This window comes from Mytilus galloprovincialis, chromosome 5 (assembly GCF_965363235.1).
Source record: "Mytilus galloprovincialis chromosome 5, xbMytGall1.hap1.1, whole genome shotgun sequence".
Classification (NCBI taxonomy): Eukaryota; Metazoa; Mollusca; class Bivalvia; order Mytilida; family Mytilidae; genus Mytilus; species Mytilus galloprovincialis.
This window is the reverse complement of record NC_134842.1, coordinates 70,737,845-70,765,768: the sequence shown is the minus strand read 5'-3', so window position 1 is coordinate 70,765,768 and position 27,924 is coordinate 70,737,845. Positions and strand designations below refer to the sequence as shown.

The 27,924-nt window shown below is 31.7% G+C and overlaps 1 long non-coding RNA gene across 1 annotated transcript; it reads right to left on the bottom strand.

Moving 5' to 3' along the window:
• Positions 1–21,673: 21,673 nt before the first annotated feature.
• On the bottom strand, positions 21,674–25,044 carry LOC143076328 (uncharacterized). The gene is made up of 2 exons (XR_012978616.1): positions 24,984–25,044; positions 21,674–23,411 (listed from the first exon to the last, which is right to left on the bottom strand). It is a non-coding gene; the product is annotated as an uncharacterized LOC143076328 (long non-coding RNA).
• Positions 25,045–27,924: the final 2,880 nt, after the last annotated feature.

The window sequence follows — 27,924 nt, the reverse complement described above, 5'->3', positions numbered from 1 at the left end:
TCTTTTACTAGAACTTTAGGTTTCTGGTGCTTTATCATGTTTATCATGTCATAATTGATTTGGCCTTTCACTTTTTCCAACTGTTTTTTTTTTGACGAAAACCTGATGTTTGATTGCAATGTTCTTTTTAAGGTATGCATACACGCCCGTGCGTTCGAGGACGCTTCCTAATAAAACTGGTTGGGTCTTGTTATCATCAGAACTTTCCCTCAGCTTTTCAAAAGAAGCAGAAAACATGCTTCTATTCAATATTTTTATCGGACATACATGTACACTTTTGTTTGAATTCAATGTATGTTATGATAAATCCCGAGCAATTCGAAACAAATATGACTTCATGACACATGCTAATGGATAAACGCCGAGAAGATTGAAATGTTTTAAAAAACATGTGTACTTATTAAGCAATGGAAAACTCCAACAGGGACCCATTTCAGCTACTTGATGCAGGGATTTATTTTTAGGACGAAAGGAAATTTCCAATTATGAATATTATAAAAAAAGATTTACGCAACGACTGTAAACAGATAAGGGTAAATAACGTAAACTGTAGCCAATAAAAGGGTTGAGAACTAATGTTTTTGGCATATAATTGGGTTTCCCTTTGAATTAATTGGGTTATTGAACCCAACAATGGGCAATTGCATTGGGTTTTTTATTATTTGTATAGCGGGATCACGCAAATACGCAGCTTATCTGGAGCTCTGAATCCACCATTGAAGACTTGTCAGTGTCTATTTATCATTGCCACTAAATCAGTGATATATGTACACATACATATATATATATATGTAATTATATACATGTAAGGCTAAAATTATAAAGTACATATATAAGACTAAAACTGGCATTCAGCCTTTACTACATCTTCATACCCAAATATAAAAAAGAAGATGTGGTATGATTGCCAATGAGACAACTATCCACAAAAGACCAAAATGACACAAACATTAACAATTATAGGTCACCCTACGGCCTTCAACAATGAGCAAAACCCATACCGCATATATAGTCAGCTATAAAAGGCCCCGATAAGACAATGTAAAAAAAAATGAATGAAAAACAAATATGTAACACATAAACAAACGACAACCACTGAATTACAGGCTCCTGACTTGGGACAGGCACATACATAAATAATGTGGCGGGGTTAAACATGTTAGCGGGATCCCAACCCTCCCCAAAGTCATTTTCAAATTGGACTTCATGATAAAATAAGATTCTATATCTACTACCAATGAAAATGAAATATCCCTCTAATAGACTAGCATTTAAATCACTGTTTTCTAAACTGGTAGCTAGGTCACCATGGATCTTAAATATTTCAAATGCATGTACATTTAATAATATAAATTCTCCAAAATTCACTATATTTTCCCTTTTTTTGTCTTCTGTTTGATATACCATTTTTTGAGTCTATATATATATATAATATATTGTCCTTTATATTGAGGTCATTTTTCGCAAAATAAACCCACTTAATCTGAACTTTAAATGCAAAAGACCCCTAAATGGCTAACAGACATTGCTATAAAGAATTATAGTCCATGATTCATATACATGTGATTTAAGAATTCATGAAATTTAAACTGATGCACAATACTTTTTTATGAGACCTGTTTTAACTTAAGGACGACACCAAAAGTTCAATGAAGGATAAAAAACTTAATTCACATAGTTTTTTCACTGACCCCCCTACCCCCTTCTTAACTTAATTTGGGAAAAACTTATTGACCCATATGGATATATTTTGCCGCAGTCCAACCCCCAAACTATTTGAATTAAGTTTTTTATCTTACATTGATCTTTTGATGTCGTCCCTTACCGTAAAAACTTTAAACAAAATAATTTTTTACTTCAATTTTAATTTCGAAAAAAGTGGATCATACTATATCAACATGATTAAGGAGCCTCGAGGGTATAACATTTTCAGAAAAAAAATAAACATTTGTTTTTCATTACAAATTGTATTTGTTACCTTTTGTAGTTGTTACTTTATCATATGGTACAAAAATCATTCAAAACAATAAATTTGTGTTGGCCCCAGATGACTTTTACAGGGACTAAACTTGGGAATTTCAAGCTAGGAGCCCAGACCAGATATTTCATAATTAGTTTGTATATGTTCAACTAAAATTTAACTGAAAGTTTAGGGGCCCAGCTCAAAATGTAGGAGCCATGGGCGACTGGGCCCCCTTTAAGTTTTGTCCCTGTTTTAGAATGTATTCATCATTGAAAAAGTTCCAAATGATCTCCCTTTGGTGGGTAAATGTCATTTTTTTGCTTTAAAATTGAAATATCTTTTTCAACTCATCTGTGACCTATATTTTTTAATATCATTTCCATATGTAAGCTGTACTTAAACTAAATTATTGTAAAATTTGAGCGATTTCTGTAATTAATTTCTTTTTTTATTTCGATATTAACTTTATTTCTCCTATTACTTCAACAGAAAAAAAACACTTTTACATAAATGTATGCTTCTTTGGAAGACTGATTATGAGCGCAAATGAAGGGTGACCCCACTTTTTTTATCTAATTTTTCTATTAACTATAATATAAAGTTCATTTATAGAAAAATATAGAGAAATCCTATATAAATGATTTAGACCCGCCACCCCCTTAAAGTTTCTTGATGATCGCTTTCTAAAGTTTTTACTCCCTCAGCTCTCTACTAAAAAAACTCTATTTTCAGCCACATGACCCAAACAGGGAGTTGTACATTTGACTGTCTTTCCCAGATTGGATTAAATAGCAATAAGGTGTATTTTTCGTATTTTCCGGGATTGTTGAAAACTTGCATATTCATCACTATCTGATTTTGTGGTTTTAACAATCCAGACAGACAAATGGTTCGAGACCACAATTGTTGTCCCTTGATTTTCGTTGTTCACGAATAAAGTCCCTAGTGTTAATAGTGGGTTACTTGCCATTAATTTTAATACCCCTTCCAAATTAATGTATCCATGTTTAATGCCTCAAATTGTAAGTAAGGGGGTGAAATTACACTGTAAAAAAATTTGGGTCCCGAATTTAAAAGGAAAGTAGTGATTTGTTCCAGGTGAAAAAGGTTGAAATATAGGACTTCGGAAGCTGTCAAAAGATTTCAAGACGCCCTAAAGATAAAATTGTTCTTATTTTGAGTTAGAGATGATGAAGTTTTCTACAATTTTGATATAATTTGTCCAAAAAGTAGTACAACACACTGTAAAAGTTTCATTGAGAAAGCGCAGGTGGGATTTTTTTTATTTTCATTTATGTTCTAAAAGAAATGCGCTACCAATTAATTGTGTTCGTGAAGTCTGTCAATATAGAATCTGTACTTGGGCAACTTCCTTAAATGATTTGGTGGTGTCAATTTGTCAAATAGCATGAAACTAAAGGATTCAAACTTTTATTCTATAGAATTTCTACAAAAATTACCAATTTTGGCATTTTATGGTCAAAATAGGCATTGTAAGGCTTTTTCAATATTAATGCATACATGGCATCCTGACTTTCTATCGGACAGGTTTTCATGTGTCAATACTTGTGTTTCTATGCCTTTTCATCTAGTTCCTTTACTTGTTTATGAACTCAGGATCTACAGAAAGAAGATTATCTCAGACAATATGTGCAAAATGTGTTGTATAAATGACCCTTGTCTAACGCCCTTGTTTGGATGAAGTCAAAAGTGGGGTTCTTGGTACATAAAATTTGAAGTCCACAATAAAGACCTCACTAAATTTGAACCAAAAGCACTTTACAATGTCTATTGTACCTGTTCCATTTCACATATCTTTCTTTTCTTCTGTAGGATAGCAAGTGGTTTAAATATAAGCCTGTTGACACTAAAATTGCATTCAAGTTTTTCACTAAAAAGCCAAAAATCTTTGTATCAGACCATTCTCTCTGCAAGAAAAGTTAATTGCAAGAGCCTTTTTGTGCTCAGATTTGTTGTATCATGTCACATGAGTATAGAAATGAAAAAAAAAAGACAATCGGTCATTAATGTAAATGGACTAAAAGTATGACTTTTGCGCAAATTTAAAGGGAAATGACGGGGAAGGGGCAAATTAGTGTTCAAGGGGAGCAAATGCTGTCTAAATTAGTATGCGGTTTTAAATATAGAGGGAAAGTGGATCGAGTTATCTTTTTAGACATTAGTTAAATATAACTTATGTAGACTTATAGTTACCTTCTAATTCTATAAAAAAAACCAAAAAAAAACACACAACTCAGAACTATTACTAATTCACTTGGACTATACTGATATGCAGACCTAAAAACAAAAAGAAATATATTATAAAATAGTGATTGAAAGATTCATAACACTTTGAAAATATAATTCAGACACGTGTTACACGGGGAGCATGTATGTTTACAAATAATAATGTCACGTGATCGCGCACTGACCTCCCATGTTGCATCGCCCTTACAATTCACTAATACATAACCATTTTCATGCAAACATGTAACGTGAATGTGATTGGTTATCAAACATTACAGAAATAATGCATGAACCGCTGAAGAAGAAATTATTTCATCAAATAGATGATCATAGATGCGATTTTCACTTTCGACACGAATAGGTCGGGTTGACATTTCTGTCATCGGAGATAGTATTGAGATAAATGGGATAAAACGAACCGTCAAAAAGGTCTAGAGAAGCACATCAGTAGAACCTTAACATTAATAAGTAATACTTACCAAAAATTCTCTAATTGATAAATTGGCGCGAAAAATTCTTACTCCTATTGCTTCACGTAAAAAAAAATGTATAGAATTGAATTCGACTACAGTTCAGCATAAAAAAAACGTGAATATGCAAAAGTCTGGTAATATGTTAATGAAAAAGTGTGTATAAATTTTCGTAAACGAAGTTACCTGTATACTTCACCAAGAATTACATTTGAGCGCAAAGATCTGTATGTGTGATTCGGCTTATGTAACATCGTCAATCGGAACTACTCGGCTATTCACTTCGTGCAAGCAGAAAGGCCGAGAAGTTCCGACTGGTAACAAAGTACAACATGATTAATGGAATTTTTTGCGTTGCTATTAAATCATTGAGGCCACGTGATTAAGGCCATCTATTTTTATTGCGGGTTCCACATATTTAAATCGGAATTATAGAAAAAATGGAATGTTGTGAGCAGAATCAAAACAGAAATGATGAACACTGCAACATTTCCAGCAAAATATAAATAGGATGGAGGATCTGTGTATTCACATTATTTGTAAAACTCTCCTTATTCCTGTGAAGCGTGTGCTTTACATCGAGGCTTATTATGCTAAGCACCGACGCCACAGTACTTCAACCAATCAGACAATGTTTATTTGGGGCATTCGATCTATTTTTACTCAGATTTTGGAATATTTTAATCGAAATTATAGAAAAATTGAATATTGTTAGTACATATAAAATAGAAAAAGATGAATACTTTTAGCTAGAGATAATTTGGATGGGGGTTCTGTGTATTCACATTATTTGCACAACTCTCCTTACTGATGCCATATTTTGGAATTTCCGTGACCTAAATGGTTCGCGAAAATTAATATTTTTATATATAGTATAGTAATCATAGAACGTATATATACACCTGGAAAAAAGTATTGCAACAGTGACGGTTGCATTAAAAACAATGTAAAATGACATGACTGTAGAATGTGTATAATTTTGGTTTTATTAAATACTTTAAATCCGAATATGTTTTAAATTCAATTCAATGCCTAGTTTGACACATTTTCTGTATCAGATGTTTAGTTTGCTGTAAAAATTACTTTTATTAAATGTCGGTATAAAAGACAAGACAAGACTTGAATAACTTTTTCAGTACAGCTCTAATGATGCAGCTCTCTAGTCCTAATTTTGCCCCAAAAGCAAGTTAATAACACGAATTCAATTTTCAATCATACACGGATTAACAATATTTGGTAAAACCCAAATTATACACATTCTACAATCATGTCATTTTACATTGTTTTCAATGGAAGTGTTGCAATACTTTTTTCCAGGTGTATATATTCAAGTGAACACTCAACCTGACACAACCAATCAACCATTTGCACACTTTCAAGTTTATTCCAATTTTAGTAAAGAAGTTAGTTATTTATATAAACAATAAGCGACACATTATAAATACCAAACTAGGACACGCTCGATTATACCTTCAAAATGTTATACATAATACTTTGGATTCATCATTATTCGTTGGATACCAATTTTCGTGGGTACAGGTGAACCAGGATTCCAAATGCTCAACGAATTTTCAATAGTTCTTTTATACAGAGATTGCCAAAACCACGAAATCAAATATCCAAGAATATGTAAGTTTTCACAATTCCACAAAAATTGATACCCACAAAAATAAATGAATACACAATACCACAGAATCCGGAGGGGCGATTGATCATATTGATGTCTATTCTTCAAATATATCAATAAATAAACCAAATAATTTCTTAATTGACTGTACTGTGAATTCATCGTTACATAATTTTATTCCTGTCGTGGTAACAGTTAACCGCGAATTTAAATGTTAAACAAAGTGAATTTTTCGGTAAGTTTTTAATAAACTTTGCGAAAATCATGAACTCCAATATCTCTTCAAAAACTTTAAAATAGAACAAGGATAATTTGGTTACTTGATCGGAATTGGTAATAGAGATTTAACTGTAAGATCACTTGCTGAAGCAATAAATATATCAATATGACTTTTATTTTTTCTACATCTGTTACTTTTTCTTTTGACGTTAAACGAAGTGTAAAGTCTTCCTGGTACATGTATCTACACTAATTTTCGTTGCTTTATTTACACCAATGGGTCGATGCCACTGCTGGCGGACGTCTCGACCCCGAGGGTATCACAAGCCCAGTAGTTAGCGCTTCGGTGTTGACATGACTATCAATCATTTTTATAGATTTACTGTTTGAAAAAATATAAAATTATTCGAAATACTAAGGTTTTTCTTATCCAAGGCATAGATTACCTTTGCCGTAATTATCACAACTTTTTGGAATTTTTGGACCTCAATGCTGTTCAACTTTATACTTGTTTTGGAGTTCAAACGGGGGTTCTTTCTGAGCGCCACTTATGAATCTTATGTAGACGAAATGCGCGTCTGGTGTATAAAATTATAAGCCTGGTATCTTTGATAATGATTTAATTGGTATAAAGAGATAACAGTACATTTAAGCGAAGTAGATATTTTCTATAGGATTTTGTATCAATATCACTAACTCAAACATTCTTTTGAAATTTAAAATAGAATAAGAATGTTTAACCTGGTATTTGTAATAGAGATTGAACTGTAAAATCACTAGCTGTAGCATCATATAACAAGCTGACTTTTAGTTTTTTCTACATCTGTTACTTTTAACATGTATAAAGTCTTCCTTGCAAACTTATTAGCAAGAACTTTGTCAAGATGAACGCATGCAAAATAATCGCTGTTCTGATTTTGTATTCAATACAACAATCACAGAGTGCCAATATTGCATGGCCCGTGAAATGCAAGGGTAGGAACATTTTTTAGCAACTGCTTGTTCATTAGTTTTATAAATGCATGGCAACAGGTGGTTTTAATACTTATCAACGCCAGTATTAAACTTTTGAATTGAAATAGAAAAACCACATGATAATTCAACAAATAAGGTTTTACACGTTTTATTATGCATAATGCATTGGCATTTTTCTCTCATTTATGATAAACATATCTTTACCTACCAGATTCCGACAGATACCATTGCCCAGGTCGCGAAATGACCGAAGCATAGAGATGAACCAAAATAATCATAGTTCTGTCAACATGGTCAATCTATATTTTGATTCACAAAAAAAGCATGTTTTGTAAAAGTAGTCTCCGTACTTTATTTTTATGCCTGTTGAAATTATTTAGAGTTTGATAAATAAGCATACGTCGATAATTTACAGTATGAGCAGTATTTTAAAGCAAAATTATGAGTAATCGATATCGTTAACTTTGTTCTTTTAGTGAACTTTATCTTATGCTTGATGATCTGGAGCTCTTTTTAGGACTCACACAAAGAACTTAATTTTTTTTCTGGTTGACCGACTTTTAATTGAATTGCGCAAATTAAAAAAGTTCATGAGAATTCCTCTTGAATTAGATTATTATGCCTGCATGATCTGTTTTTCTTATACAGTATGCAATAGGTCTACTATATTTGGTGTATGGAATGCTTGTAAGATGTACATGTCTAGCTGGTAGGTGTCAACTGACCTTGACCACATTTTCATGGTTCAGTGGTTAAAACAAGTTTTCTATTTTGGTCTTTTCTTCTAATACTAATTGCAATAGGTCAATTATATTTGGTGTATAGAAAGATCTTATGATCTATATGTCAGTCGCGCAGGTTTTATTTGACCTTGACCTCATTTTCACGGTTCATTGCTCAGTGTTAAGTTTTTGTGTTTTGGTGTGTTTTCCTTAAACTATAAGCAATTAGGTCAATTATATTTGTTGTATGGAAGAATTGTTAGCTGTACATACCTGTCTGGCATGGTTCATATGACCTTGACCTCATTTTGATTGCTCATTGGTCAATGTTTAGTTTTCTTGGTTAAGTTTATGTGACAGTTGTACTAAAGCTTTATATTTAGGACTATCAACATAATATCAATGATTAGTAGAGATGGCAACGAGTACTCGAGTACTCAGGTATTTGACCGGAAGGCCGAGTACTCGAGTACTGTTTTAGTACTCGGAAACTCGTTTGCTTGTTGAGACATTTCTTTTCGCATTTCCACTCGCTTTAGTTCCGTTGAAATATCTCCTTCGTAATACTAAATTAAATCAATTAACAACATAAATCTGTTTATCCTGATGATACTATGTACTATGTGTTATAGAAGCAACGTCTTCTCCTTCCGAGGGAATGTTTTCATGTGCACTACTTGTAACCAAAAATAGAAAGTCAAACAGTCTTTCGTCTGAAATTGTTGACCAGATCATATTTCTAAACTAAAACAAAATCAAAGTGTCCTGCGGTAAACCGTACGCAACTGATTAGAGATTTTTAATGGTGTTTATACACGGGTCAACTCTTTCATGGATTAATTATTAACCCATCACAAGCCGTAAAAACTTACATTTGTTTCTTAATCAAGACTTCGTTATTGGTACTAGATGTACATTAAAATTTATTTGATTAATCTGTATTTGAAACTTAACTATAAATTGAAGATAGGCGAAATAACGAGAACAACATTGAAACCCAAAAGTAGAAAATAAACCGACAATGTCATGTCTAAAAAATAAAACAAACAAACGATAGTGCAAAAAAACAAATAAAAACAGAAAAAGTAAGGCTGAGTAACACAGAAAAGCACAAGTAAATTAAAGTCCAATATTTTCGTTGGCAAGTTGATAGTCAAGTCGTATTATAAAAAATACCAAATCCACATTAACAGATGATACATATATTGTCTACTTTGTCGGAATTAATATGCAAATATTTTTTTTATTTTATTTGAATTTGGTTCATGAACACGTACACAAACAATAATTGCTTTTATGATAGGTTATATGTAGAAACGACGGTCAGTAATTCATTGTTTAATTGTCCAAAAACATGGTATCAAGCTATTTTTGTAGTACGTTTGTCTTTCGTTAATATGTTTCTGAAAGGTTATAACAAAAACACTGCATTCCACCTAAAATCTAAAGTTTTCAATAGACGTTTATGATTCATCCAAGTACTCGAGTATCATGACCAAGTATCCGAGTATTAAATTTCAGATCATTTGACATCCCTAATGATTAGTAAAGAAGGCGAGACATTTCAGTGTGTGCACTCTTGTTACATTTGATAGATGGTTTTTTTTGTGCTTCTTAATCAGATATTTGTTTGTTTTTGTTCTAATTGAGATTATTACACAGTGATGACTCATGTACCCTATTTTGACAATTTTATGTCTGTTTTGTTCGAGCATCGTTGTAGATATAATGAAACTTGATATGACTGTCATACAAGTGAGAGGTTTAGCGCTATAAAACCAGGTTCAATCTACCATTTTGTACTTAAGAAAATGCCTATACTAAGTCAGGAATATGACAGCTGTTATGCATTCGTTTGATGTGTTTTAGCTTTTGATTTTGCCATTTGATTAGGACTTATATCTAAAAATTGACTATGAGGGTCGGTTGAAAACCAAACTTTACGACAAAAGAGATGATTTCAGATTCCCAATTGTGACTTTTTCTTTTATAAACCAAGAGTTCCAAATGGTGAAGTTGAAATCATCACTTCGTAAATTTCACGGACGCCATAACGAGTTGATTTACCGTTATGGAATATCCGTTATACAGATGATATTGGAAATGTTCCTTTAATCTGCCGTAACTACAATAGCGTTCCCTTTTCATGAATGTGACCTCCCGAATTGGACTATTTATAGGCTTTGTAATAAAACAAGCAATGCAATATTTTTTGGAAAATTTACTTTTAAGGGGACAATTTATGAATACTGTCAATTATTTGACGTATTTTTAAGTTTCTAATTATCTTTTGTAAACCTCATGATAAAAGGCAACATTTTAGAAGAATTCAAAGTTTTGTAAAAAGGAAATTTTGAAAAATGACCATATAATTGACATTCATGTCAACACCGAGGTGCTGACTTCTGGGCTCGGGAACGAAACGTCCACCAGCAGTGGTAAGGACCCAATGGTGTTGATAATTATCAGATATGCGGATTATGTTTTATTCTCTTTAAAACCTTTCCAATTGTGAACGAATATTAAGCTTGATTTGTTTAGGAAACTATACAAATTTATAAAATATGTACACCCTATTTGTCTTTACATTAAATATGCATTTATAAAGATAATTATGGAAAATCTTTAACGCATTTTATGACCTTTTTGACCTTAAAGACAAGACTAAGATAACAGTACTTGGAATTGAACATATGCTATATTTGAATAGGTCAAAAATGCACTAAAAATAAGATATTAAACTTTCTATCTTTAATTCGTAAAACATCAGATATTAGGGTCATCGGAGTAAACCGTATGACAGTACTTTGATTTGATCGTACTATAAAAAGTAGTAGAATAAAAAAGATTTCCTGATTTTTTAAATCGTTCTTTTTACGCCTCTTTTTACCTTTTCCCCCGTTTTTCTGACATTTATGCTAACCTTGACTTATTTTTACTATTCAGCACCAGACTACAGTTAAACACATATAATTTAAATGGAATATTTACCTTTCCGATTCAATATTCCCACTTCCACTGTTTGACTTGGACTTTAGTCTAGCGATAAAAGATAGACAACTTGTGAATGTTTAATTCCTTTGAAGACTGTTATTTAATCGAGTTATTATAGAAAAAAAAGCAGGCGAAGGAGTTATTTATTCCTGCTTGATTTATATTTAATGTGATTAGAAATAAAGCAATATCATATCCGTTGTCATTGATGGCTATTATCATAACAGTCCTTTGACCCTTTTTTTTTGGAGGGGGGGGGGGGAGAGGACGACGATGGATGCTATTATTTTTAACAAGACAAGCACGTTTTTAAGCTTTCATTAATAATAGTTTTGGCAATTTTTTGCAGGAATTATATAAAAAAAAATGTTATCTGAACTAGTCAAATTTCGTCTTGTTTATTTTTAAATTACCTTTAAACCCATTCATATACATGTAGACTAAATTATGTTTATTCTACAAACTTGAACAGTCATGGATTTTCCTTATGGAGAATTGTCTTAAAAACACACTAGTAATATATGCCTATAATAGTTTTTTCCACATATTTTCAGGTACCCCAAAATTGATAATATTCATAAAACCATAGACATGAAAGATAATTCAACAAAATTCTGGCAGATGAAACATAAATCCCTGCCTTTTCAATGAAATTAAAAGAAAAAAAAACGAGAGGAAAATCTAGTGGTAAAAATTTATGTCATATAAAAATTCACCTTAGTGGCAAGCAGAGTGGAAACTTTCAGCAACTAGTTTAATTTGTTAACATGTTGTCGCAAGTAAAGGGAGGGATTTTAATTTGTGTTGTTTTGATTTCTTGTGGGGCAATTCGAAACAACAACATAGTGTATTGCACGAAAGGAAACAAATAGGGGTAATTTCTTTTGGCGGGGGGAGGTCAATGCCCAACAGAATAGAGTTTTGCACAAAAGCCAAAAATTGAGTATAAATTGAAATCATATAACTAATTCTAAGTTGTTTGACTACAGTTATTCTGTGTCAGAAACCTATTAAGGGTCAAATATTCAATTACAATTCAAATACGGACCGGTATCAGGCGGGAATAGTGTATCCATTTTTGCACCAACTGTTCAGGGTCATATCCAGCTGCCCTCGGCGATGCAAAGTATGTTATGATGACAAGTTACAGATCAAAATCGAATTTTGTTCCTGTCTAAAGATTTTGTGCAGAGTTAAGTTCCTTGGAAAGATAATAATGCCTTACAAGCCAAATATTCAATACGAAACTAATCTGTTTATCGTTTTGATTAATTCGGTGAGACAATATTATTTTGGGCCTGTTATCAAAATTTGTCAAGGGACAAAATGCAATAACTTAAAGAGACGACGACAAGTATCAAGGAATAACTGTTCCTTATAATTTGTTTAAGATTTCCTAGTATTTCATAGACATTGCCCACATAAACAGTTTCGTAGTATGCTTTGACAAAAACCGTCTTTATAACAAATGGAGATATCCTCAATAACTTCTTTAATCAAACATGTCAAACAGATGAAATGATACATACTTATTTTAATGTACATATTAACCATGTATTCTTTATTCTTATTCACAAAGAAATATCAAAATCTCTTTCGTATTGTAATTTGAAATTAAAAACCAATTGTTTAGAGAACAATTGAAAGTCTTTCCACATCGAAGTTATTGAGGAGAAGATAGTTCCGGTTTACTCAGAATTAAAATTGGCACCAATTATAAGTTTCGTCATACTGATGAAATAAATAGATAGTTTCTATATACTTTTGACTGAAATAAGGGATTTAACATACTTCTTCTGGTGAATTTAATGTCACTTCCGGTCTCATATGATAGCTTCTGTCACACTGATTCCAAACATAAAAAGTTTTTTTTTTATACTTTTGCTTGTAAACCAGGAGATAATTGGCCACTTTCGGTTTATTGAAAGTCACTTCTTATCTTTTTTGATAAGTTAATGTATTTAGATTACAAAATAAATGGATTCCGAGTACAATTTTCATGTTAAAAGTGCAAAAATGGCTACTTCTTGTTTTCTGAAGGTCACTTCCTGTTGTCATTTTTCAAGGTCATATGTCACCCAATCTTTTGAAAAATGTCAAACTGCAATATAATGAACCAAGTTGAAGTAATTATCAATAAAACTAATAATTAGACATTTCAGGGGCACTAACTCCTATAAGATGCCATTTGATTGTTTCAAACCAAATGTAACATATCTTTTTTACAATTCAGCAAATATTTTGCACTTATACTTTTATATATATCTTTAAGAGTGTTGGAGAAAATGCCAAAACAAGTCGAAGTCAAAATTGAGAACTTGACCTTGACTTTTGATCTTGACCTCATTTTCTTAGTAAGGACCTAGGGGCCTCAAATTAAAGCATTCCAAGGTTATATGGTTAATTGTTCATGAGTTAAAAAAACAAACCGACAAAATTATTTCGTGATGGTAGATAACTCCTATAAAATGTCATCGAATCGCTTTGTTCCAAATAAGCAAATACTCCTGCGGATGTAACGAACAATTAAGAAAAAGAATTTTGTGGATATCTTATTTTGTTATAAAGGAGATGCACACATTTAATAGACAGAGAATGGGGTTACAATTCAGCAAATATTTTGCACTTATACTTTTATATATATCTTTAAGAGTGTTGGAGAAAATGCCAAAACAAGTCGAAGTCAAAATTGAGAACTTGACCTTGACCTTTGATCTTGACCTCATTTTCTTAGTAAGGACCTAGGGGCCTCAAATAAAAGCATTCCAAGGTTATATGGTTAATTGTTCATGAGTTAAAAAAACAAACCGACAAAATTATTTCGTGATGGTAGATAACTCCTATAAAATTTCATCGAATCGCTTTGTTCCAAATAAGCAAATACTCCTGCGGATGTAACGAACAATTAAGAAAAAAAATTTTGTGGATATCTTATTTTGTTATAAAGGAGATGCACACATTTAATAGACAGAGAATGGGGAGATAACTCTTACAAAGAAAATTGCTCGGCTAGGAATGGATGAAAATAAAAAAACGCATAAACTGTATGATACTACATAACAAATATTTTAGCGACATATTGCGAAACAAAAAATTTAAGCGATTACAAAATTTGGCGGAAGTAAAAAAAAAAATAATAATGATAAATATAAAGCAATTGCTTTAAAAAAGCAATTTTAGACGGTCTTTCCCCTCTTAAACATGCTTGGTTGGTTGGTTGGGTAGTTTGTTTGTTTGTTTGTTTGTTTGTTTGTTTGTTTTTTTGTTCACTGAATGTTAAACGTCTACCAGTAAAATGTTCACATTGCAAGAAAAGAGAAAGAAAGAAAAAGACCACAGATATAGACAGAAACAGGTTAAATAGTACCCCCCTTTTTTCCTAAAGAAATAAGAGGGGAGGGATCTAAGTTCTCATTTTCATACAAGGATCCGTATCATTGTGTTGGTTAAGAGTCTATATTTAGTTTTGAAATTTTTTATTCTATTTCAGGTCCTGCGCGTATTAGTATCGCGCCAGATTGTAGTATCACGTGACGAGGCTTCATATTAGCGAAAACTTAGCATAGTTTTTTTTTCTTTTTATGTTGAGACGTTGGACAGGCAACATGTATATAGCAAGGAAATACTCACAATGTATTTCTTTCATCATTGTAGGAAATTGACTTTTCGATCACAGTTTATGAGCAGTGCATGCTTTGGATTTAATTGATCCGGTGATACTTTAAAACACGTTTAGCGATTATTTTCATACGATGTACATTTTTCAGCAGCTGTTAGTAACATAGATTTGTACTTTTATCTAGGAACAGATAATTTATTGTAGGATTTCACTGAGGTTTACGGACCTAGCAAGAGATTTTTACGGCATTGAAATTTCTTTTCTTAACAAAAATTCTTTTCAGTTAGCTGCACAACGTTGTGATAATAAGAGGAACTACATGTATACCCTGGTGGCTGTAACGTTAAATGTCGATTGGACATGTATTTTTAGTACAGTAGTGGACACAAGAACTTTGTCAATTTTTTTCGAGAAGAATTGTAATAACAATATTAAAAACCAATTGTTTAGAGAACAATTGCAGGTCTTTCCACCAAAAACCGTGTATTTAAATATGAAAGTTGTATAATAAGGTTTAAAATGTCATTTCAATTATCAAAGGATAGCTTAGTGTACGCTGATTCCCAAAATTTTAGGTTTCTATACAATATTGTTTTTTTAAATAAGGGAGATAATTTGTTACTTCCGGTTTGAAAAAGGTTACTTCCGATACTATTTGAATATTTACTTTACACTGAATCCAAAATTATCTGGTTCTTTATAGCATCAAGCTTTAATAGAATCTTTTTCTGTTGTTGCAGGTGCTGTGCTTGCTGAACATTAATTGGTTGGTATTTGATATCAATTGAAGACTTCTTTACTTCAATGGCACCAAATGATTTCACAACGGAAAAAACATCGGACTCTTTAAGCGAAAGAGAAACTTCTTTTTGGGACGATAACAGTTCTTGAAAATCATTTGCCTGACAGTTTAATTCTTTTCTGATATTATTAATGAACATAAATATTTGACTTTCTGATCCTTGTGTTGTGATGGATTCAAATTGTTCTGAAATATTTTGTATCTTTTTTCGTCGATCGCATATTTTTTCAAGGTCGTCACTAGATTCTTTTGACAGGTTTGTATGCATTTTGTCAATTTCAGACATGAGAGCTGATTCAATTTCTTGAATACGCTTCTGCAATTGTTTCTTCAAGTTTTTAAATTCTTTCTGAACAATCTTCTTACTGTCATTAAGACTGAGCATGGATTTTCTCTTTTTATCCTCCAGCTCGTTTACAGCAGTATTGAGAATACGGACATCATTGTTAATTTCTTAATACATGGTTGAACGTTTGACTCCTTTGGCAGCTACTTCAATTGACTGCAGTTTGTCACATGACCGATGGTCACTAGCCATACATGACCGACAGCACAATGTATCATGGTCAGAGCAAAAGTATTCTAAAACCATACCCGGATGAACATCGCATAATTTATTGACAATGACTGGATTTCCGTCAATCACGTTCACATCTATAACATGATGGGACGCACATGATTTAATTGTTCCGTGGACATCTAAACATTCTGAACACAGTGCATCCTCACAGTCTGTACAGTACTTAATAGCTTTGGTGGATTTACTTCGTCTTAAACAGGTTCCAGAAAACATGTTTGGGGATTTTGAGGCCAATTCCTTGAAAGAAAATATAACACTTTTATTTTTTTATCAGTTTGGTGTTATTAAATTGATCAATTTGTCTGTCTGTCTGTTTGAATATCTGTCTGCCTGTCAACTTATATTTGGAACTGAATATTCGAAAACTTACACAAACAAGTTTCGATGTATGTAAATTGATCAGTTACCTATTATTTCTTACTCTTAGTCAGATTTCTTAGTCTGTCTACCATAGTTGCTGCTCAAGACTGCCTATGTGTCATCACACCTAAATATGTGACTGTATGCTTTCCCATTCCATATTTTGTTTTTAATAGTATTTGTTTTGTTTTTGTTTTGTTGACACGGATTTCCTCGTAATAGATTTGTAATTATTATTAAAAAAATTACTTCACATTTGTATTTGTATCTTAGCTAACATTGTGATAATTATCTTAAAATATCACTGAATTAAGTAATCTATAATTGGAGAAAAAAATATTTATAGATAATTATACCATGTAAATTCAAGCGAATTTTATGCTTTATGAGGGTTAATATACTAGTTATACATAACTTACTGTATTATCTTTAAGTCAGTGAAGATTTCAAAAACATACTAGTTTCAATTTGATATTTTTGGACACATTTACTTTTAAGGGGTCAGTTTATGAATGATGTCAATTATTTGACGTATTTATTGCTAGTGTATTTAATTCTGATCATTTCAGATATGTGAAGTTTTTATACACTTTTTATAGTTGCAGAATCGTAGCTCTAAGATCCTTATTTTATTTTTATTATGGTCCGCAAATAGTAAGACAATAACATCAGGACCTAAGAGCTACGGTACTGCAGCTATATCTTTTGCAGACCTCAAGATAAAAGGAAACATTGTTATAATTCATAAAACATTATCATTACAAGGATTAACTCTTATATATGTAGATATAAACTCGTCATCTGTTTGTAAACAAAAATAGAAATTCAGATCGATGGCATTATAATTCTGGATAACACACAGAAATAGACACGAAAATGAAAACGTAAAACAGTACAGAGCAGAGATTTCATCTCAAGATAAAAATGCCAAAAAAAATAATAATTCTGGTATGTAAGTGTTATAACATTGCTAATTTATACCCTACAACGTTTCTTTCTTTTTTAGTGGTGTGGAATGCCACTTTGAGTGATTCTTGCTACACCATGGCTACCAGATTATATTGGTTTACCCAAAATATGATTACATAGACATTGAAATTACATATAAGAACAGGAGATGAGAAGACCCCTAATACTTAGTCATATATATACTTTTAGATTTTAACAAAAAATCTGGACCAGATGTGATCAAACATAAAATTCAAAATTGTGTGCTTTTTTTCTTAGACACAATTCAGAATTTGGTGTAATCATATTAAACTGAAATATGCTTATGGTAGTTTTAACATTACATTTACTCGAGGAAGCGTCAAGTTATTGATATAGAGGTACTTAAGTATAGATAGTTATATTATATTAAACACAAACATATTAATTCAAAAAGATAGAGCAATCTTGAAAAAGTTTGATATTAAAATAAAGAGCTTTGAAATTGTTCTTTTAAATTTTTATTTTCATAAAGTTGACATAACAAAATACTGCAAATAAAACAGCATGAATAAAAATGTTATGTAAGTAACCACCTATCAGTTTCATCAATCAGCATTTCAATGAAGTGAATAATACATGTAATATAGGACGAACAAAATAATGTAAAATTTATAAGCTTGTATGTGTACTATGTGGAATATCTTTAAAAATTCGGATATTGTTAAATTCTCTTTAAAACCTTCCCAATTGTGCTACGATAACAAATTAAATATTCACACCTTTCATTATGTTCATGTATTTGTCTTAACATTTGATATGCATTTATATATATAATTGTGAATATGTCCCTGTTTGCCCCGAATACAGGACAAGACAAGACAAAGGAACTTATCGAATTAAACAAATGCTTTATTTTTATATGCCAAACATGCACTAAAAATGTAAACACTAATTCTACCAGTTGTCTACGGTGAGATGAATATCTCTTTCTTTAATTCGTAAACAATCAGGTATTAAGATTATCGGAGTAAACCCGTCGACAGTACTTTTATTTTATCGAACTATTCAAGGAAGTATGGATTTACTTGATTTTATATTTATAAGGAATATTTACCTTTCCGATGCAATACCATAAAACTTCCACTGGTTGACCTGGACTTGAGTCGACCGATAAAAGGTAGATAACTTGTGTTTGTTTACTACCTGTGTTTAACCCTATTAATATTGTAAATCATTTAACGATGGAGATATGTATTTTTCAGATTTATATTTAAATTAAATGAGGTGGATATTAACATATAAGTTTATTTCGCCATTTACTTTGTATGGGGGTATGCGTGAACGGGGGGGGGGGGGGGGGGGGGGGAAGAGGGACGTTAGCTGCTATGATTTTTACAAGACAAGCATTTTGTTTTGTTCTAGCTTTCATCAAAACGAATTTAACAGTAGAACATGAAGAAGGTAGAAATTTTTCGATATATTTTGTTTTCTTGTTCATTAAAGAACAATTCGCCAAATTGTTTTAAAAAAATCGTAAATTTCGAATGGTGAAATTCGGCAAAGTTTCATTGTCAACAAATAATAATAGCTATAGCAGTTTTAAGATACTTTCAACCACGATTACAAATATAAGCATGACATTTTAAATTTACTTTTGTAGACATAAAATGGTGAATTTCAACAGAATTTCGACGGATGTTGCATCAACCCCTTCACTTTCAAGATGAATTTTAAAAAAATAAATAAACGAGAGAACATTTTCGGTAAACATTTTATTGTATGTCTTAAAAATAAACACCCTCATACGACAAACACAGTGGAAACTTTCAGACGACTGGTTGTATTTGTTGTTGTCGCAAGTGGCTAAAGTGTGATTCAGATATTGTTTTTTTAACATGTCGATGATGATATAAGCTAACATTGTTTAATTTCTGATATTAATAGCCTTCCATACAAATCATTTGAAAATCAACACACCGTAGTCAAGCAATTAGAGAGAAAATTTATTATTTTGTTGGCTTAAACAATTTCTTCTTTTTGTTTTAGTTGAGAGAAAACATAGAACGGATATATTCATGTGAATATTTTACCTGACACTTTTCAAGTTTGCTCCACTATCTCTAAGGAAGTTAGTTGTTGTGTCATTCATTAATACAATCAATAAGCGACGCATTATACGTACTAAACTAGGACATGCTCGATTCAACTTGAAAATGTAATACATAATAGATCAACATAAGCTTAGGTATACGATTCTTTTGTACAGTTTGTCTCAAAAAATTATGTATCCTTGTTTACAAACTGTCTGTTATTAATGCTTTGAAATCTAATGAATAGTTTCAATGCAATCAAATTGTAAAAACAGATAATGATAATTAAGAACAACATATAGGACCTCTTCAAAAAGAAACACAAATAGACAAACACAAGACAGACAAAACAAGGATGTGTATTTGATCTTTTACTGCTTAATAATCAACATATATGTTAATTTAATAAATGATTTTTTAATTTGCACCTTTTAGCAATAAATTTCAATATTACTACCAGAAGATATAGTATGATTGTCAGTGAAACATATGTGTACTTTAGACAATCGAATAAAGATTAAAACCATAAAAGTTCAACGTTTCGATATTTTTTCGCGCCTCTATTTTATCTATAAGATGAGTATATCAATGATGCTTGATATGAATGTATTAAAAATACGGGATCTAATCTAAATTTGCAAGATCAATATTATCGCAAATGACCACTGGCAGTCAATATATTCAATCATGCGGACAAGGATTCAGAGCTAAGCATGAGGAGGGAACTTTTCGTTCACCGAAAATAATTTTCTTAGATTTAGAAAACAACAAAGAAGATAAAACAAATTTTAAACTTTCGTGCCAGTATAAAGTACAAAAAGACTAGACTGTTTAAATTATATGTTATTCCCTAAGCACCGCTAAAGAAGAATTTGTTGCGTCCTTTTCACATCTTCCGACGAACAGCTGAAATTAGACCCGTAGACACTCAACAATTTATACCCCAGCTAGACTTTAAGAGTTTTATGTAATTATGATTGTAGTTTTAGAATACAGATTTTGTAAACTGTGTCCTCTAGAATATTGTGAAGAATGTTCCATATTTATGATAATTCCTATTTGTATTTATTTTTTTTAAGATTTCTTGATGAAGGAAAACTAAAAGTAAGTGCTTCAAATGCTTCGAATTCAAAACATGCTGTTTGAAGATGCATGGATTTGACAAAAGTCCCATCAGGGCTTTATACATGTATCTTTCACCTTTTCAAGTGCTTATGCATACTTCGGTTTCAATTGTTTAGGTTCGAGTATTGCTGACACCGCCATCGTTAAAATATTGAGATCTCCGAAAACATGTTTAACCCTGTTGCATTATTGCGCCTGTTCCAAAGCAGTAGCATCTGGCCTTTGTTAGTCTTGTATGATTTTAAATTGTAGTTTCATGTGTATATTTCGGAGTTAAGTATGATGTATATTATCACTAGTATATATTTTTGTTATGGGGACAGCTAAAGCACGCCTTCAGGTGTGGGAGTTTCTCGCTGTATAGAAGACCCATTGGTGGCCTTTGGCTGTTGTTTGCTCATTGGTCGGATTGTTGTCTCTTTGACACATTCCCCATTTCTATTCTCAATTTTATAAATTTTTCAGTACTAGTCATGATATAGTATTGTGTCTTAACCTAAGAAAGAGTAGCTATTCATGCTTGAAGTTGCGGAATTAAACACATGGAATGTGGCTATGAGCAGGATGAATTAGTGGCTTTATTTCTTAAAAGTCAAACTTATCACGTTTTACTGTTCTCATCTGTATGAGCCTTAGGACATATAGTAATGCCATACGAGCTAAATAGTCAATACAAAACTCACCTGTTGATCGTTTTTGATTCGGTAAATATATACACAAAGACAATATTATGTCGGCCAGTTATCAATGTTACTCGATGAACCCATGTAACAACTTAAGTGATTACAACAAGAAATAAGAAAGCACTGTTCGCAAGAATTGTTTTACAATAATTCATAGTATTTCATTGGAAATCACCAGTAATAAGATTCGTATAGTTTTCTCCCATACAAATGTCTTTATATTAAAACCAAACTACTTTTTTAAAATGCTATAGTTATAAAAAAAAATAAAAACTAACTTCTTTATTCAAACAGATGCAAAAGTACATGTTGATTTACTTTTGAACCGATTATTCTTTGTTTTTTTTTATGTGCACAGAAATACCAATATCTCTTTGGTAGCGAAATTTGAAATAAACAGTTTAGAAAAATCATTACTGAAAGCAAAGCCATATGGCATATTCAGTCCATCCTTTTGTGTCAAAATAGTTTTAATAGATTTATCTTCAAATGAAAACAATTTAAAATTTGCTGCTTTGTATTCCAGTAAATATGTATTCCCTGTTCTGTCGGTTTTAACATCAATTACGTGGTAAGTATTTTCAGAAGAAACAGACGTAACTGTTCCATCTAATCCTACACTTTTCAATGTAGACTTTCCTGTATAAGCCTGAGCATAGTGAAGTTGATGTTTGAGTCCAACTGATATTGAGTATATACTGTTGATTCCAACATCAAGTGTCTTCTTTATTTCACCTGTTTTACTTATAATATATATTTTGCTAGTACAACCAACAGCAATTTGATCGTCAATAAGAGCAATACCATAACATCGTTCGGGTACTTTGATCAGTTGTCCTTTCTTCATTGTAACTATATCTACTGGTTGAATAGAGTTTATTCCTGGTAGTGTGATCCATGCTAAATTTTTATCTTCTTCCATAGCTATCCCCCACTGTACTCCGTCCATTTGAATGATTGCCAACTGTTGACCTTTGTCTGACATAACAAATAGGTCGATACCAGATTGATTACACAGAAACAATCTATTGTCTTTTGTCACACCTATGCCGGCAATACCTGCACCAGATACTTTGAATTTAACATCAACTTTGAATTGTGTAAGCATCTGTCTCTGCAGATGCAGGTATTGTGCTTGCTTGACATTAAACGGTTGGTATTTGATATCAAGACAAGACTTCTTTATTTCAATGGAACCAAACGACTTCATAACGGACAACAAATCAGACTCTTTAAGCGAAAGAGAAACATCATTTTGGGACGATAGCAGTTCTTGAAAATCATTTGCATTACAGTTCAGTTCTTTTTTTATATCATAAATGAACATGAATATTTGACTTTCTGATCCTTGTGTTGTGAAGGATTCAAACTGTTCAGAAATATTTTGTATCTTTTTTCGTCGATCGCATATTTTTTCAAGGTCGTCACTTGATTCTTTTGACACGTTTGTATGCATTTCGTCAATTTCAGACATGACAGCTTCTTCCATTTCTTGAATGCGCTTCTGCAATTGTTTCTTCAAGGTTTTAACTTCTTGCTGAACATACGCCTTACTATTATTAAGACTGACCATGCCCTTTCTCTTTTTATCTTCGAGTTCGTTAACAGCATTAATTAGAATACGGACATCTGTGTTAATTTCTTCATACATGGTTGAACTTTTGACTCCTTTGGCAGCTACTTCAATTGGCAGTAGTTTGTCACAAGAGCGATGATCACTGGCAATGCATAACCGACAACACAATGTATCATGGTCAGAGCAAAAGTATTCTAAAACCATATCCGGATGAACATCGCATGATTTATTGACAATGACTGGATTTCCGTCAATCACGTTGACATCTATAACATGATGGGATGCACATATTTTAATGCTTCCGTGAAAATCTACGCAGTCTGAACATAGTCCGTCCTCGCAGTCTGTACAATATTTTACAGCTTTGGTGGATTTACTTCGTCTGCCACAGGTTCCACAGAACATGTTTGGGGATTTTGACGCCATTTCCTGAAAATAAAAGGAAACACTTATTATTTTTTTTGTGGTGTCATTAAATTTGATAAATTATTCTGTGTATAGACCTATATGTGAAACTGAATATATTTGATTTGGAATATCTGTTTGCCTTCAGACTTATATTTGAAACTGAATATTCGGAAACTTACATATATAAACTGTAACTAAAGGCGATTTATGTAAATTGATTAGTTACCCATGATTTGTTCTTATTAGTCTGTCTACAATAGTTGCTGCTCTACACTGCTAATGTGTCATCCCACCTTAATAGGCCAGGATGTGACTGTATGTTTTTCCATGTCATGTTTTGTTTATTCATAGCATTTGTTTTGTTTTTGTTTTGTTGACATGGATTCCCTGGTAATAGATTTGTAATTAGTATTAAAAAAATAATTTCACATTTGTGTATTTGGCAAACGTCTTAGCTAGCATTGTTATAAATATCTTAAAATATCATTTAATTTAGTGATCTATAATCATGATAATGGAACATATTTAAAGGTATTTATACGGTGTAAATTTATTCGAATTTCATGGTTTATGAGGGTTCATACACAAGTAGTACATAATTGATTCTATCATCTTTTAGTCCGTGGTATCAAAACCATAGTTTCAATGTGATATATTTGGAAATATTTACTTTAAAGGGGTCAGTTTATGAATGATGTCGATTATCTGACGTATTTATTGATAGTGTATTAAATTCTGATCATTTCACATTTTCCAAGTTTTCATACACTTTTTTTAGCTACAGAACCGTAGCTCTTAGGTCCTTATCTTATTTGTATGGTTCGCAAATAGTAACAAAAATAACATCAGTATCTACGCGCTACGGTTCCGCAGCTATATATTTTTGTAATTCAAAAAGATGAAGAAATCTTGGAAATGTTTGATATTTTAACTTAAAAGCCTTTAAATCGATCTTAAAAATTTGGATTTTTACGAAGTTGTTGACAGAACAAAATACTGCAAACAAAAAGTAAAGGCTAGTTACCACCTATCAGTTTCATTAATCAACAATACAATGCATTTGGTGTAATATAGGACAAACAATAAAATTATATGTATGTGTACTATCATTTGACTGTGTGAAATATTTGGATATTGTTTAATTCTTTTTAAAATCTTCCCAATTGTGCTACGAATATTAAGCGTGATTTATAAAAAAATTATAATAGTATGTAATTATGAAACAGTTTCTATTGATTCCGAAGACAAGACAAGACAACAGAACTTATCGAATTGAACAAATCTTATACTTTTATAGGCGAAACATTCACTGAAAGTTGAAATAATACTATTATTTGTCTACGGTGAGATGAACATCTCTATCTTTAATTCGTAAACAATCAGATAGTAATTAGATTATCGGAGTTGACCGTATTACAGTACCTTGATTTTATCGTACTATACAAGGAAGTATGATTTATAATGTATTTACCTGATTTTTTATATTGTCATTTACACCTCATTTGTCTATGTTTCTGATATTCATGCTTACCTTTACTAATTTTCACACCATACTGCAGTTATACATTTATATAATTTTAAAGGAATATTTACCTTTCCGATGCAATAACAAAACTTCCACTGGTTGACTTGGACATGAGTCGATCGATAAAAGGTAGATAACTTGTGTTTGTTTACTACATTTAACCGCATTATTATTTTAAAAAAGATTAAACGATGGTAATATGTATTCCTTTCAGATTCATATTTATTGCGATTAGAAATTAAGCAATACCACATTGTTGTTTTTCAATGAGGTGGTTATTAACATATATAAGTTTATTTTGGAAGGGGGTATGCGTGAAGGGGGCGGGGGAAAAGGGACAGTAGTTGCTATGGTTTTTACAAGACAAACATTTTTTTTAATAGCTTTCATTAAAACCAAATTTACGGTAGAAAGTTTGGTATAAAAAACTGATTTTTTTCGACATATTTTCTTTTGATATTCTTGTGTCAGAAAACCAAAATATTTGAAAATTTCGTTAATCATGTTAATTTCAGATGTTCAACATGTTCAAATTCGACAACGTTTGTTATTTTCATGGTCAATAAACTATAATAGCTTTGGCAGTTTTTCTGCAGGAATTACACGATACTTTCAACCATTTATATACCTTCAGACTACAAATATTAGCATGACATTTCAAATTTACTTTTTAGACATGTATGTTTATACTTCAAATGTTGACATTCATAAATATTCCGAATGGGACAAGTCTTATATACACACATTACTATATGCATACATGTATATTAGTGTTTTTGACGTTTTTTTTGGTACTCAAAAATTGGTAATTATCTATATACTACAGACACAAAATGATGAATATCAACAAGGTTTTGGCAGATGATGCATCAAACCCTTCCCTCTCAATGATGAATTTAAAAGAAAAAGAAACAACAGGACATTTTTGGTTAACAATTTTTGCATGCCATAAAATTACGCACATGACATTTTTGGTTAAGAAATTTTGCAGAAAACACAGATGAAACTTTCGGAAGACTAGTTGTATATTTGTTCTTATCGCAATTGACTGAATTGTGATTCAGATATTGATTTTAAGCTCACCTGGCCAGAAGGGCGAAGGACCAGGTGAACTTTTCTCATTACTTGGCGTCCGTCGTCTGTAGTCTGTAAACTATTTAAAAAATCTTCTACTCTGAAACTACTGAGCCAAATTCAACCGAAATTTTCCACAATCATCATTGGGGTGTCTAGTTTAAAAAAATTGTTCGATGACCAACAAAGATTGCTACCATGTCTTAAATAGAACATAGGGGGTAAAATGTAAGTTGTTGCTTTTCGAGCAAATCTGACATGGGGTAAAATTGTTTTTCAGGTGAAGATCTATCTGTCCTTAAATTTTCAGATGAGTCTGACAGCCCGTTGTTAGCTTCTGAATTGGTAATTCTAAGGTAATGTTGCCGTTTTTTTGTTATTATCTTGAATATTCTTATAGATAGAGATAAACTGTGAACATTTATAATGTTTAACGAAGTAAGATCTACAAATAAGTCAACATGACCAAAATGTTCAGTTGACTCATTAAGGAATTATTGCCCTTTATGATTATTTTTTAACAATTTTTCATAAATGTTTGTAATCTTTTACAAAAATCTTCTACTCTGAAACTACTAAGACAAATCTAACCAAACTTGTCCATAATCATCATTAGGGTATCTAGTTTAAAATATGTGTTATATGACCCTGCTTGGGAACCAAGATGGCCGACATGGCTAAAAATAGGAAATAGGGTAAAATACAGTTTTTTGCTCATATCTCTGTGACTAAAGCATTAAGAGCAAACCTGACAGAATTAAATTGTTCATTAGTTCAAGATCTATCTGCCCTGAAATTTTCAGACCAATCAGGCAACCTGTTGTTGGGTTGCTGCCCCTGAATTGGTAATTTTAAGAACATTTTGCAGCTTTTGGTTATTATCTTGAATAGTATTATAGATAAAGATAAACTGTAAACAGCAATAATGTTCAGCAAAGTAAGAACTGCAAATAAGTCAAATGATCAAGATGGCCAATTGACCCCTTAAGGAGTAATAGTCCCTTATAGTCAATTGTTAACAATTTACATAAATTTTGTGAATTATTGTAAATTTTCACAAAATATTTTCCACTGTAACTACTTGGCTATGTTCATTTAAGATGGATATAATTGTAGGCAGCAAGAATGTTCAGTAAAGAAAGATCTACATACACATCACCATCACCGAAACACAATTTTGTCATGAATCTATTTGTGTCCTTGGTTGACATGTAAATAGACCAAAGTGAGCAACACAGGCTCTTTTGAGCCTCTAGTTTAATAATGCTGATCGAATAAGGATTAATAAGCTAACATTGATTAAACTTCTGATATCAATAGCCTAACATACAAATCATTTAAAAATCAACACACCATCAAACAAAGAGAGAAGATTTTCTATTTTGTTGGCTTAAACAATTTTGTCTTTTTGTTCTTGTTTAAAGAAAACATAGAACTTATAAATATATTCAAGTGAACATTTAACCTGACACAAACAATCAACCATTCAACCCTTTCCTAGTGTTAGGAAGTTAGTTGCTGTGTCATTCATTAATACAATCAATACACAAAATACATAATACTGTGGATTCATCATTATTCGTTAGATATCAATTTTCGTGGGTTCCGGTGAATTCAAAGGCTCAACGAATAACATATTTCCAATGCGCCTTTTATACAGAGATTGCCAAAACCACGAAATCAAATTTCCACGAATATGCAAGTTTTCAGCATTCCACAAAAATTGATACCCACGAAAATAAATGAATCCACAGTACCACAGAATCCGGGGGGCGATTGATCATATTGATTTCTATTTCTTCAAACATATAAATAAATAAACGAAATAATTTCTTAATTGACTGTACTGTGATTTCATCGTTACATATTTTGATTCCTGTCGTGGTAACAGTTAAACGAAGTAGAATTTTTCTATAAGGTTTTAATAAACTTTGC